General features: G+C 35.3%; 1 protein-coding gene across 3 annotated transcripts in view; it reads right to left on the bottom strand.

Annotated features, from left to right (window-relative positions):
• MSR1 (macrophage scavenger receptor 1) overlaps positions 1–14,137 on the bottom strand; it is a 161,116-nt gene that overhangs the window by 71,219 nt on the left and 75,760 nt on the right. The window contains exon 1 of one of the 3 annotated variants that reach the window (XM_061177284.1): positions 12,554–12,606. The exons of the other annotated variants lie outside the window; for them this stretch is intronic. The gene's annotated coding sequence lies outside the window, so the exon portion shown is untranslated. Of the gene's footprint in view, positions 1–12,553; positions 12,607–14,137 lie in introns of those variants that run through there. 3 annotated transcript variants of the gene reach the window in all.

Raw genomic sequence — 14,137 nt, 5'->3', positions numbered from 1 at the left:
GGCAAAAATGGAAAAAGTGGCAAGCAAGGTTCCAGCTAAGGCTGAGCGTTGGGTAGGTGGCCATGAACTGAGGAGTTTTTCTTTATCTTAAGAGCAGTGGATGGACTTCCCTGGTGGCGCAGTGGTTAAGAATCCGCCTGCCAATGCAGGGGACATGGGTTCGAGCCCTGGTCTGGGAAGATCCCACATGCCGCGGAGCAACTAAGCCCATGCGCCACAACTACTGAGACTGCACTCTAGTGCCCGTGAGCCACAACTACTGAGCCCACGTGCCCTAGAGCCCATGCTCCGCAACAAGAGAAGCCACCGCAACGAGAAGCCCGCGCACCGCAACGAGGAGTAGCCCCCACTCGCCGCAACTAGAGAAAGCCCGCACGCAGCAACAAAGACCCAATGCAGCCAAAAAAAATAAATTAAGAAAAAACCAAACAGCAGTGGAAAGACATTAATGATTTTGAAGTGGGATGAATGAGACATATTTGGATTTTAAAAGTTGACTGAGTGCAACGTGGAGAACAAATTGGATGTGGGCAGTGTGGTTGAGTGCAAGTCGACTAGTTAGGAAATTACTGCAATGGTGTCGGGGAAAGTTGATGGCAGCTTGGACTTGGGTGGTGTCAGTGGTAAAGGGGAGAAGTGGAGAGAGATATTAAAAGGCAAATTTAATGGGACTTGATAATGGATTTGATGGTGAGAGATGGTGGGCTTAAATTTTTCTCATTTACTACTCCAGATCCACTCTCCACCTTTCTCTACCCTTCTATTTTCCCCAAGAGGTTGACTTTTTGGACTGAAACACATAGCTCTCTTGATCTCTGGCTTCTGAAGAGGTCTGGCAAATGGGCAGCCCAGCAAGAGATTTGTGAAAGGAAGGAGAGTTGGTTCTTCATGTTAATTGTCTAGAAATGAAATAAATACTTATTATCTGGGAATGTTGGTGGCCTCTTAAGGGCTACTTGACCTATATAAGCAGAAAATGTCTGGGTCTGTTAGGCAGAAACCTAACTCTCGTTACTGTGGAGATTTCAATATCATACCCATTTCCAGAACTGTGATAGCTAAAAAATCCACCACTTTTTAAGAATAACCCATGGCTGGTGATAGGACTTAGGGTTGGTAGAATAATGTCCTCCCCCAGAAAGCTACCCACATCCTAATTCCCAGAAGAATGTTATGTTACAAGGGAAAGGGGAATTAAGTTTGCACATGGATTTAAGGTTGCTAATCAGCTGACTTAGGGAAATTATTCTGGAATTATCTGAGTGGGTCCAAGGTAATAACCAGGATCCATAAAAGTAGAAGAGGGAGGCAGAAGAAGAGGGTCAGAGGAAAAAGTTTCCAGTTTTGATGATGGAGGAAAAAGGCCACAGGCTAAAGCCTGTGAGTGCCCTCTAGAGGCTGTAAAAGGCAAGAACATAGATGTTCCCTTAAAGTGTTGAGAAAGTAATGCAGCCCTGATGACAACTTAATTTTAGCCCAGTGAGATCCATTTTGGACATCGAACCTAGAGAACTGTAAGAAAATAAACTTGTATTCTTTTAAAGTCACTAAATTTGTTAATATGTTATTGCAGCAGTAGAAAACTAACCCAGGACTGTTTGTTTGTTTGAGCTGCCATAATAAAACACCACGTTAGATAGACAGGGTGGCTCAAACAATAGAAATTTATTTTTCACAGCTCTGGAGGCTGAGGTCCAAGATGAGGGTGTCAGCAGGTTTGGTTTCCCCTGAGGCCTCTCTCCTTGGCTTGCACACGGCTGCCCTTTTGCTTCTCCTTTACCTGGCTGTCCCCTGATGCTCACGTTCCCCTGGTGTCTTTCATTCAAGTTTCTTCTACTTATAAGGACACTAGTCATATTGGATAAAGGCCTCATTTTACCTTAATCACCATTTTCAAGGCCCTATTTCCAAATACAGCCACATTCTCAGGTACTAGGGGTTAGGACTTCAATATATGAATTTGGGGAGAACACGATTCTGTTTATTAACGAAGACTATATCGTAAACCTCCCTTGATGCCCTCTCCAGAGGTTACTAAGGCAATAAACCAAGGTGATTTACTGGTGTCTGTTAAATAGAGACTCAAAGCTCATGCCGTTCTTGGCCCAAGTCCATTTCACAGTGGATCCTAAGGGACTACAGACCCATCTTATGGTTATTTCTCCAGTCACAAATGTGTATTGAGAATAGATATATTTAACAATTGGACGAATGCACATTGGTTCCTTGATCTATGGAGCAAAAACTCTTATGGTGGAAAGGGTCAAATAGCAGCTAATGAAACTTCCCCCTCCCTATCAGGATAGTAATCCAAAAGCTTTCCTGCATCACTAGGAAAACTCTTTTGAGATCAGGGCACAATCAAATATTAATGTCGCAAAGCTGTGATTCTGGGGAAATGATATATGAGTGAAACTTTCAGAAGGGGCAAGAGTGTGAAGACACTCATTTCCGGTGTAAATGTCCACTAGAGGGCACCCACTCTGGAGACCGAATAATCTGACAGACAAAATGACTTTCTCTGGTGAAAGCCAGCCAGTTTTTTCCCCCCAGTTAGTACATGTACAAGTCATATTGCAAAAGAGATGAAAGTGACTCCTCAGCTGAACAGCATGGGCTTCCTCTCAACAAGGATGATCTGGATATTGTGAACGAGTTTCCAATATTTCAACAGCAGAGGCAGATACTAAAACCTAATCTGGCCTCTTCCAGGGAAGAATGTTTAATCCTCACTGGAATAAACACTTGCTTAGGACGTGGATTTGCCTTTCCTGCTTTCAGTGCTTTCCCCAGCACCAGTTAACAGATACACTGAATCCCTTATTCAACACTGATGTGTTCTACACAAGATTTTTTCTGACCAAGGCACATATTTTATAAATGGTTCCAACTTCAAAGGCTTCAGGAATGGGTTCTGATTGGTTACATTTGACCATTCATTTCCCCCTAGAGGTGGGGTTTTATAAGAATGCCAGCTCTCTCACAAAAAAAGTGGTTGGATTAGGATAAGAAATATGTCTCAGAAGAGGCATTGGTGGTGGAGGAATATCCTAGCATTAATTTTCTGTTCTCTTAAATTTCTTATTTATCATAGTGTTGTTTGACTTTTCACCTATTTGTCCTATTTTTCAAACAGAATAAGAACATGCATATTCTCAGTATATTTTTAATTAAAATGTTAATTAAAATACCTTACAATAATACTTTCTTTTTTTAATGTTGATTAACTTTTTATTTTATTTTGTTTTATTTTATTATTATTATTTTTTGGCTGTGCTGCACGATATGTGGGATCTTAGTTTCCTGACCGGGGATCGAACCCATGCCCCTGCAGTAGAAGTGTGGAGTCCTAAGCTCTGGGCTGCCAGGGAATTCCCACAATAATACATTCTTTAGGACACATATTGTTACTTTTTTTTTTTTTTTTGGTCTCACACCTAGTAGGCCCTTAATACTTTTTTTGAATGGACAAAAATTGAAAGAAATATTACATAGGTTACCTCATATCCTTCCTTACAATGACCTTACATTCTAGACAGAATAACATTATCCCAGTTTAAAACTGAGAAAACAAAGGCTCAGAGAAGATAACTTCCTTAGCCAAAACCATCAGGATAGTAAATGACTGAGTTTGAATTAGAACCCAAATTGTTTGTTAACTGATCATTCTTTGCAACACTGTACTACCTGTGAATATGATAATGATGACTGAAATGGGTCCAAAAAGGTTGACTAAAGAGCATTAGAAACCCTTTTGGTTGCTAGTAAATCCCCCACTGTGAGTATATATCTTCTGGGGAGCCAGGGTCCACAAGGCTACAAGTTCAAGAAGGTTTCTCTTCCTGCCCCTTGATAACTGAAGGGCAGGCCAGTGACTCAACCCTGCCTGAATTCTGAGTGTTGAGAAAATAAGACAAAGATTTTAGGATAGGTAGGAAACAATTCACAGCAATGGTGGGAATGAGAGTCCAGAGAAAAGTTTCTTATCAAGGATCCCGTGTGGGTGATGCTATGAGTAGCATCCTTAACTGAAGGCGGCTTTGGGCCTGCGTGCTTAGCCCACTTTACTTCTCAAGCTGGGCTCTCCAATTTTCCCACTAATTGGACCAGAGGGACCAGAGAGTCTTTAAGTCCTTTTTTTTGCTCCTTACATTAGCCAGAGTTCTTACTACTACAATGATGATGATAACCAAATAGAAGCCGATGTAGAGAAACCAGATGGTCTCAAGAATACGGATTATTCTTCTCTGGCTAATCACCATTGTCTAGGACTTTTTTCTTTTCCCCAGTTCAGTTGTTAAGAGTTCAAAGTTTAATAGTTTACATGATTCCAATGGTAACTTTATAAATGGAATGCACTCTCTACTGAATCATGGGCAGTATGAATAAATGAATTCTTACATAAAAATTGGTCATATTCTATTTCTCTTCATTAGATATGTAATATGGAGATAGGCTCTGTGATCTTTAGTGAAGACCCACTTAAAAATATGCACTCAATCCTTAGCTACTCAGAGGTAAACACCTTAATTTACCCATATCTAAGATGAAAAGAATAGTTAGAATGTTGTTAATTAGGCTCTGATGCCTGAACAGATCTGAGGGAGTTCTGCAGCTCTCTGCAGGACAGAACATCATCCAAAAAGCACCCAACTAAGGAGAACAATGAACATGATAATGAGGATGAAAGGAAATGGCAACTTTTTATCATCAACCAAAGTGAAGAAACCCCATAAAAGACAAAAAGCAACACCATCTTCCAAATAATAGTTCAAAGAAGAGGATGATTCAGAAAAATGAAGAAATGGAATTCATATAACCTGCTCAAGATTACATTTTTCTCTGTAATATAAATGGCAATTGCAATGCTTAATCTTCAGGCTCCTACTATTTAGATATGAATACAAATTATCTTAAGAAAATTCCTTTGCAAGGCAAAAGGTTTTTTAAATTTAAATGAGTCCTTTTCCATCTGTCATAATGCTTACAACAAGTTTACAGAGACTTCACATTGCACTGATTTAACCAAAGGGAATAGTCTTCCCTGGTTGTTTTTACATCAGATGGAAGAGATTTTGTTCATTTGTTCATTTCATTTTGTTTTTACTGTGGGAGACACTGGCATATCAAATATTCCAGCCTGTCTCCAAAACCTATACCCAAAACACTGTATTTCTTACATTTCAAAATACCTACTAGCTGAGGCAGATTAAGGAGAATTGTTAGAAAATTGGTTACTGAGATTATTATGTCTCAGAATAAACTCTTTGCATCCAAATCACTTGCTATATTCATACAACATAGGAAAAAACAGGCAAGATGAGGTCTTCAAAGATAGAGTATAAATCAGCTAGTAAAAAACTATTCAATAAAGAAACACTGTGTTATTTATTTAAGAAACCCATGATAGAATCCTCATTGTTCCTGGGAACATGAACTAAACATTTTAAATTTCTTACAATAATTTACTTATTATTATATACAAGATTCTTATTTTAAGAGCATAGAAAGTAAAGTCTGGACACTAAGAATGGCTGCCAAGATTTTGAACCCTGCCTCTGGAACTTGCTGTGACATCAGGCATGTTATTTTATCTCAGTTTTTCATCAGTAAGCTGATTTTCAAAAAGATCTATTAGAATTGAATAAGTTCATAGTTGTAAAGCAGTATAACAGTGCTTGGCATCTGGTATGTCCTCTGTGAGTATATTGTTACATTGTATACAGTAAATTAAAAGGTTAAAATTGGAAAATGTAAAACCAACATTGAATCTTCTTCATTAATATTACAATACTTTTTCTTAAAACAGCAATCTCTTAGGAAACATTAACTGACGAGCAAAATTCTTTCATCTCTGATAACTCATTTTTAATATTGGCATGCTATTTTACCCAGTAAATTCACCTGAGGAGTACACTTCGATGTCAACAAGATGGACTGTTATATTTTCTATATTCTTATTTACTTCTCTCCTGAATTATTTTTGTCCTTGATAATTCAGCAATTTAAATGAATCATTTAAACCTTAAAATGGTTGGAAAGATTCTTGTTATGTATACCATCATGGTTGATTTGCTCATGAATTCTAGCATTTTCACATCATGGGAAAAAAGTCACAGATTCTAGAGCCAAACTACCTGGCTTCAAATTCCAGATCTACTCTATTTAGCTACGTGATTTGGGGCAAGTTATTTAACCTCACTGTGCCACAGTCTTCCTCATCTCTAAAACAGGATGAAAGAGAACGTTATCTCATACATTTATGGTGAAAATTGAATAAGTTTATATAGTTGTGCTTTCACAGAGCAGATAATCATAAGTATTCATTGGTATTATTATAATACCAGTTATAATCGGTATTGTTATAATAGTTCTTGTGACATCGTTATATTTTAGTTTTTGTGTCCATTTTGGGACCCGTGAAATATATACTTTCTGTAATTTTTTGTGGATGTCAATTTCTTTGACATTGTCAATATTTCAAAAAAATGTTTACTGAGGATCTATTATGAGTTAGCTGCTCTGACAGACGTGTAGGTGGAATAAATATAACAATAAAACACTCATGGTTCTTGGGTTTAGAATCTAGAAGGGGCATGTGGAAGGCATTGCTAGGACTCATCAACAGTGAGTTCTCCTTTCCTTCCTGGGTGTTTGGGAGATCAAACTTTCCAGCCCACTTGTGGGACCATGTGACTATTATGGCTGAAAAAATACGAACAGAGTAACATGAGTCACTTTGGGGCTAAAGCAATGAAAAGTGCAAGTTCAAGCAGAAAGGCATAATAGAATCTTAAAATCATAAAGATTATTCAATATCGAATTACACATTATAAAGAAAATGACATGACACCAAAAATAACATGCCATAACATGCATAAAACATAACATACTTAAATTAGTATTGAAAATACTATTTCTTAATATGATAATTTGTTTGTTAGATTAATAACTTTGTCTCTTTTCAAAGAAAATAAAACACCTTAATTTTAGAGAATTTCACTAAATGTAATTAAGAATAGTTTATAAAATTCCAAACAAAATGAATTTAATAGAACTCTCAGAAATGTTTTGACATCTTTAGAATGGAATCAGTTTCATGATATTCACAGATTCTGTGAAAAAGAATACCATTTTGTTCATGAATCACAAGAACTCAAATCATATTTTCTGTTATTTACTAAAACAAAAGGAAAATTGTTGAAATGTATGTGCATCTATTTTGAGTCATGGAATTTAATAAAATAATGTCATTTAAAAAATAGACTTGTTTTTCAAGACATTTGAATCAAATATTTATTAAAACCTGAGTTATCTTATCCTTATACTAAACTATGGCCTGTTTTTATAAATAAAGTTTTATTGGAATGCAGTCATGTCCATTTGTTTACATATTGTCTATGGCTGCTTTTGCTAGAACTTCAGAATTAGGCATTTGTGACAGTGAGTGCATATCCCACAAAGCCTAAATTATTTACTATTTGGCTCTTTATGAGAAAGTTTGCTAACCCCTGCTTATAAAGAATTTCTATTAATTTATTCACTTTAAAATATTTTGAATTTCACTCAGGAGTTCAGTGCACCAAAAGAGAGACCTAATGATCTTTAAAGTATTTAGGAGTTTTAAGCAGAAAGGTATTTAATTCAGGGAATAAGGTATCTACAAAATTGTTGAAAGGTTTGAAGGGGCCAAATCTAGGCTGGGGCTCTTGGAATGTCTCCCAGACAATTTAGGAGTGAACTCTCAGGGTACCTACTACCTCTGAGGTATCCAAAGGAGGGATCTGGGCCCAAAGAAGAGGACCCAGGACTCTGCCTCTTCAACTGCTTCTCATCCAAAGAGCTGAATAATGAATACAATTCTCCAGAACTTTGCTGCAGGAAAGTTGTACAGCCCCATGTATTTGCTTGTCAGAAGCAAAGGTCAAGGACACCAGGAAGATGGGCTCTATCTCATTGTACTTTCTAATTTGTAAAAGAGTTATTCTAATTGGATAATTTTTACTCAGGCTCAATCTGCAAGGGAGTCTGGGAAATGTGAAATGTAGTTTTTTGTTTGTTTTTTTACTTTCAATATCTCCACCTAGAAGAAGGATGGAATGGACAGACTTTCAGTGAGCCAATATTGAGAATCCACCTGATCATGTAATAAAAGCAACAATTATGCTTATTAAAATTATTTGATTAGAGGATAAATATTACAGGCTAAGTGAAATAAGTCAGACAGAGAGAGACAAATACTGTTTGTTATCACATATGTGGAATCTATGAAATACAGCAAACAAGTGAAGATAACAAAAAAGAAGCAGACTCACAGATAGAGAGAACAAACTAGTGGTTATCAGTGGGGAGAGGAAAGTGGGGAGGGGCAATGTAGGGGTAGGGTATTAAGAGGTACAAATTATTAGGTATAAAATAAGCTATAAGGATATATTGTACAACATAGAGAATATAACCAATATTTTATAATAACTATAAATGGGGTATAACCTTTAAAAATTGTGAATCACTATATTGTTTACCTGTAACATATAATATTGTACATCAACTATATTCAGTTTTTTAAAAAAAAGTTATAGGGCTTTTCAGGTTATCTATTTTCTCCACTGTGAAACTTGTTAGTTTGTGTCATTTATGATATTTATTTATTCTTTCTAAGTTTTCAAATATATTGTCTTAAAGATATTCATATTATTTCCCACTTATTTTTTAAAGTCTTTAGGACCTTGACTACTAGATATCATGATAGATATTGATAATTTGTGTTTTCCTTTTTTGGTTTTTTTTTTTTGGTAAGGAAGATTGACGAAGTTACTAGGATTAAGTACTTTTCTTTAGGTATCCAGTGACTTTTTTAAAAAATTGAGGTATAATTGACATATAACAGTATATTAGTTTCAGGTATACAACATAGTGATTCAGTACTTCTATATATTTCAAAATTATCATCACAATAAGTCTAATTAACATGCATCCCCATACAGTTACAAATTTTTTTTTCTTGTAATGAGTACTTTTGAGATCTACTTTCTTAGCAACTTTCAAATATGCAATACAGTGTTGTTAATCATACTGTACATTACATCCCAATGACATTTATTTTATAAGTGGAAGTTTGTATCTTTAACCCTCTTCACCCATTTTTTTAATGTGTTTTCCATTTTTATACTGATTAGTCTGGTGAGAGGATTATTCTTTTATTCATCTTCTCAAAGAAAAAACTTTCAGTTTGACTGATTTTTCTCTACTGTTTTCAATTTCATTAATTTCTAGTCTTTTCTTTCCTATTTTTCAGGTTAAGCTTGCCCTTCTTTTTTAATACAATGTTGACTGCTACAAATTTATCTCTAATGATGTGGTCTAGCCACATTCTACAAATTGTTGATGGTAGTATTTCCATTTTTATCCAGTTCCAAATATTTCCTAATTTTCCATTAATATTCTCTTTGACCCATGAGTTATGCAACAGCATGCTGTTTAATTTCCAAGTATTGGGAATATTAGTGATATTCTTTTTCATTTGTTTTTTATTCTATTGCTCTCAGAGAACATATTTTTATGGTTTCAATACTTATAAATTTATTGAGACTTGTTTTATGGTCTCAAGTATCATCTATCTAGGTACATAATCTGTGTGCATTTTAAAAGAATATGTATTCTCCTGTTGTTTGGTGAATTATTCTATAAATGTTAACTAGGTCTAACTGTTGTTCAAATGTTCCTACCAATTTTCTATTTTTTTGAATTATTGAGAAAGTGATGTTCAAATCTCTATGTTTATAGATTTATCTATTTCTTCTTCCAAATATAAGAGATTTTGCTTCATGTATTTGGTATCTTTTTTTAGATTTTACATATTTATGTTTTTTATGTCCTGAATTGACCATATTATTATGAACAATCTCTCTTAAGCCTGTTATTATTTCTTAAAATTTACTTTTTTGATATTATTATATCCAGTGTCCATGTGCATGCGTGCATGTGTGTGTGTCTGTGTGTATTGACATGGAATATTGTTGTCTATCCTTTAACTTTTAACCTACTAGTGTGTTTGCATGGGCCATCTTCACTTTGAATGATTCTGATATGATTTCTAGTTATCATTGTTAAAGTAACCAGATTGGGACAAGATGAAGCCACTCATGCTAAGACCCACATTAGCAAACCAAAATTTAACTAAGTTTCTATGCTCAGCTCTCGCAGAAAAGGAGGTCTTATGTCAACCAATCAGCAATTGCCTGCTCAGCACAAGTTACCTAACCCAGCTCCAAGACTTCTCTTTGCTCCATGTAAGGAAAGTAATCCAGCTTTAACCAATTGGTAAATGTCCAGTAAACAAGGCAAAGATGCCCACTCTCACCACTTTTGGTTTTTTTTTGTTTGTTTTTTTAAATGTATTTATTTATTTTTGGCTGCGTTGGGTCTTCGTTGCTGCGTGTGGGCTTTTCTCTAGTTGCGGTGAGCAGGGAATACTCTTCATTGCAGTGCGCAGGCTTCTCATCGCGGTGGCTTCTCTTGTTGCAGAGCACAGGCTCTAGGCTCATGGGCTTCAGTAGTTGTGGCACGCGGGCTCTAGAGTGCAGGCTCAGTAGTTGTGGCGTACAGGCTTAGTTGCTCTGTGGCATGTGGGATCTTCCCAGACCAGGGCTCGAACCCGTGTCCCCTGCACTGGCAGGCAGATTCTCAACGACTGTGCCACCAGGGAAGCCCACCAATTTTGTTTAACATATTATTAGAAGTCCTAGCTAGAGCAATTAGGCAAGAAAATAAAAAGGCATCTGAATTGAAAAGGAAGAAGTAAAACTACTACTGTTTGGGGGAGAATGGATACATGTATATGTATGCCTGAGTTGCTTTGCTGTGCACCTGAAACCATCACAACATTGTTAATTGGCTATACTCCAATATAAAATAAAAAGTTAAAAAAAAAAACACTACTGTTTGCAGATGACATGATATTATAAAGACTCCATCAAAAAATGATTAGAAATAATAAACAAATTCAGTGAAATTACAGGATACAGAATCAATACACAAAAAACTGTTGTATTTCTATACACTAATAGCAAACTATTAGAAAGGGAAATTAAGAAAACAATCCCATTTCAACTGCATGGAAAAGAATAAAATACCTTGGGATAAATTTAATCAGGGAGGTAAAAGACCTATACATTGAAAACTATAAGATGGTAATGAAAAAAATTAAAGATGAAATAAATAAATGGAAAGATATTGTATGCTCATGGATTGGAGGAATCAATATTGTTAAAAAGTCCATACTACCCAAAGCAATCTACAGATCCAATCCAATCCTTATAAAAATTGCAATGGCATTTTTCACAGAAATAGAACAATAATACTAAAGTTTATGTGGAACCACAAAAGGGCCCACATAGCCAAAGCAGTCTTGAGAAAGGAGAACAAAGCCGGAGGCAACATGCGTCCTGATTTCAAACTATACTTCAAAATTATAGTAATCAAAACAGTATGGTATTGGCATTAAAAAGACACATAGATCAATGCCACAGAATAGAGAGCCCAGAAATAAACTCACACATATATGGTCAATTAATTTACCATAAAGGAGCTAAGAATATACAATGGGGAAAGGACAGTCTTTTTAATAAATGGTGTTGGAAAAACTGTATTACAGTTACATCTACATACAAAAGAATGAAACCAGACTACTCTCTTAAACCATACACAAAAATTAACTCAAAATGGATTAAAGATTTAAACATGAGGTCTGAAACCATAAAACTTCTAGAAGAAAACATAGGCAGTAATCTCCTAGATATAGGTCTTTGAGATGATTCTTTAAATCTGACCCCAAAAGCAAAAGTAATAAGAGCAAAAATAAATGAGTTGGGATTACAACAAAGTAAAAAAGCTTCTGCACAGCAAAGGAAACCATCAACAAAATTAAAAGGCAACCTACTGAATGGTGAAAATATTTTCAAATCATATATCTGATAAGGGGCTAATAACCAAAAATATATGAAGAACTCATACAACTCAACAGCAAAAAAACAATCTGATGAAAAAATGGGCAGGTGATTTGGATAGACATTTTTCCAAAGAAGACGTACAGATGGCCAACAGGTACATGAAAAGATACTAATTGTTTATAACCAGGGAAATGCAAAACAAAACCACAGTATGATATCACCTCACACCTGTTAGAATGGCTATTATCAAAAAGACAAGAAATAACAAGTGTTGGTGAGGATATGGAGAAAAGGGAACCCTTGTGCACTGTTAGTGGGAATGTAAATTGGTGGAGCCACTATGGAAAACAAAATGGAAGTTCTTAAAAAAATTAAAAATAGAACTTCCACATCATCCAGCAATTTCACTTCTGGGTTTTTATCCAAAGAAAACAAAAATGCTAAGTTTTAAAGATATATGCACCCCCACTTTAATTGCAGCATTATTTACAATTTTCAAGACATGGAAGCAACTTAAGTGTCCATTAATGTATGAATAGATAAAGAATATGTGGTATATATATAGAATGGAATATTATATAGCCATAAAAAGAATGAAATCTTACCATTTATGACAACATGGCTGGACCTCAAAGTCATTATGCTGAGTGAAGTAAGTCAGACAAAGAAAGAAAAATACTGTGGTCTCTTACAAACGGAATCTATTAAAAACAAAAAACAAGCATGTAGATACATAGAACAGATTGGTGGTTGCCAGAGGTGGGTGGTGGGTGGTGGTAGAAATGGGTGAAGGGGAGGGTAATAATAAAAAAAAAAAATTCATAAAGAAATAGTTCCAAAAATGTTAACAAGTATTATAGCTGACATTCAGAATTTAAAAAAAATAAATAAAACATAAAGTTAATGGAACTCTTGTGTCTTTTCTCATTAACTAAATTTACTTATCACATTTTCAACTGGCACAGTCCTTTCACTGTCCCACACTACCATTCAAAGTGAGCACTGTCTATATTGCTAAGTGGGTCTTTTTATAAGATGATGAAATGGTGTTTTATCCAATTGACAGTTTGCACATATTGTGAAAACAAAACAGAATTAAGATATGATAATGATACTCTACATGAAGAAAAATGTTATTTGTAGACAATTTCCTTCTAAAATATCAGACATAATGACAGAAAAAAACCCTCTAAACACATTGCTCTGATTCATTGAACATGCCAACTAGATGGTGCCATTGTATAAGTTGTGATCTGAAACAGTGTGATCAAGAAACTAAATACAAACATATCATTTTTAAAATCAAACAATTTATAATTAAATTAAGCTGATATAGATTTAATGACACATTTAATCAAAGGCATGATGAATATTCAAATGGAGGAGTTCTCAAAAATGATTTAATTGGAATGCTTTGACATAGTTAAGTTGATTTGCTGAGCCTGCTTTCACATTGTGAGTTCCCTTTATCTATAAGCAATATCAATATTGACAATTTCCCATGGTACCACTATAGCATTTGCTCTGCATTTTGCAGATGTGTGCACATAGGTGAAAAGACAAGTGAGTTTTAATTCCCTAGCTTATGAGCTTGCTTTGCCCCCAGCCTGCTTTTATGTCATAGAATTGTAAAGCTCTTTTTAGCATTTCTGTAATCTGAGTCTCTGGTTCACTGTACATTCCTTATACTCCTATTAAAATTTGAAAATAAATTTGAATAGACTAGATCTGAGGCTTCTTTATTATAACTGGTTTAGCATTTCTGTTTTGAAATTTATTACAGTTTCTAAACGTGTATGGCGCATTATGTTGTCTAAATTTAAAGAAAAACAAAGACATGTGGCACTATCTGATTTATTCAACATTCTAAACCCCAGTTTGGACATTTAAATTAGTCTAGAAATCATTCTGGAAAATAATAAGGCATATTTTTAGAAAACTATGAGGTGCAAATAGGGCTTGTTCCCTTCCCATTTCTTCCTCCACCCTAATGTGCACATTGACAAAATCATACTAAGTTCATATTAAGTTCAAATAATATTCTATTAGGCTTCTCTTTACTAGAGAGGTATGCTCTTAAAAGTAATGCTTTATTGTACAATATTTGAAATTTCCATTAGATACCTCTTGTGCACCAGTGCACAGTCTGGGTTGCAATTTTTGCTCTGGCTGCTACTGAAGCATCCAGC

Source organism: Eubalaena glacialis, chromosome 20, assembly GCF_028564815.1.
Source record: "Eubalaena glacialis isolate mEubGla1 chromosome 20, mEubGla1.1.hap2.+ XY, whole genome shotgun sequence".
In the NCBI taxonomy this organism is placed as follows: domain Eukaryota; kingdom Metazoa; phylum Chordata; class Mammalia; order Artiodactyla; family Balaenidae; genus Eubalaena; species Eubalaena glacialis.
Note: the sequence above shows the minus strand (reverse complement) of the source record. Positions and strands in the feature narration are given on the sequence as shown.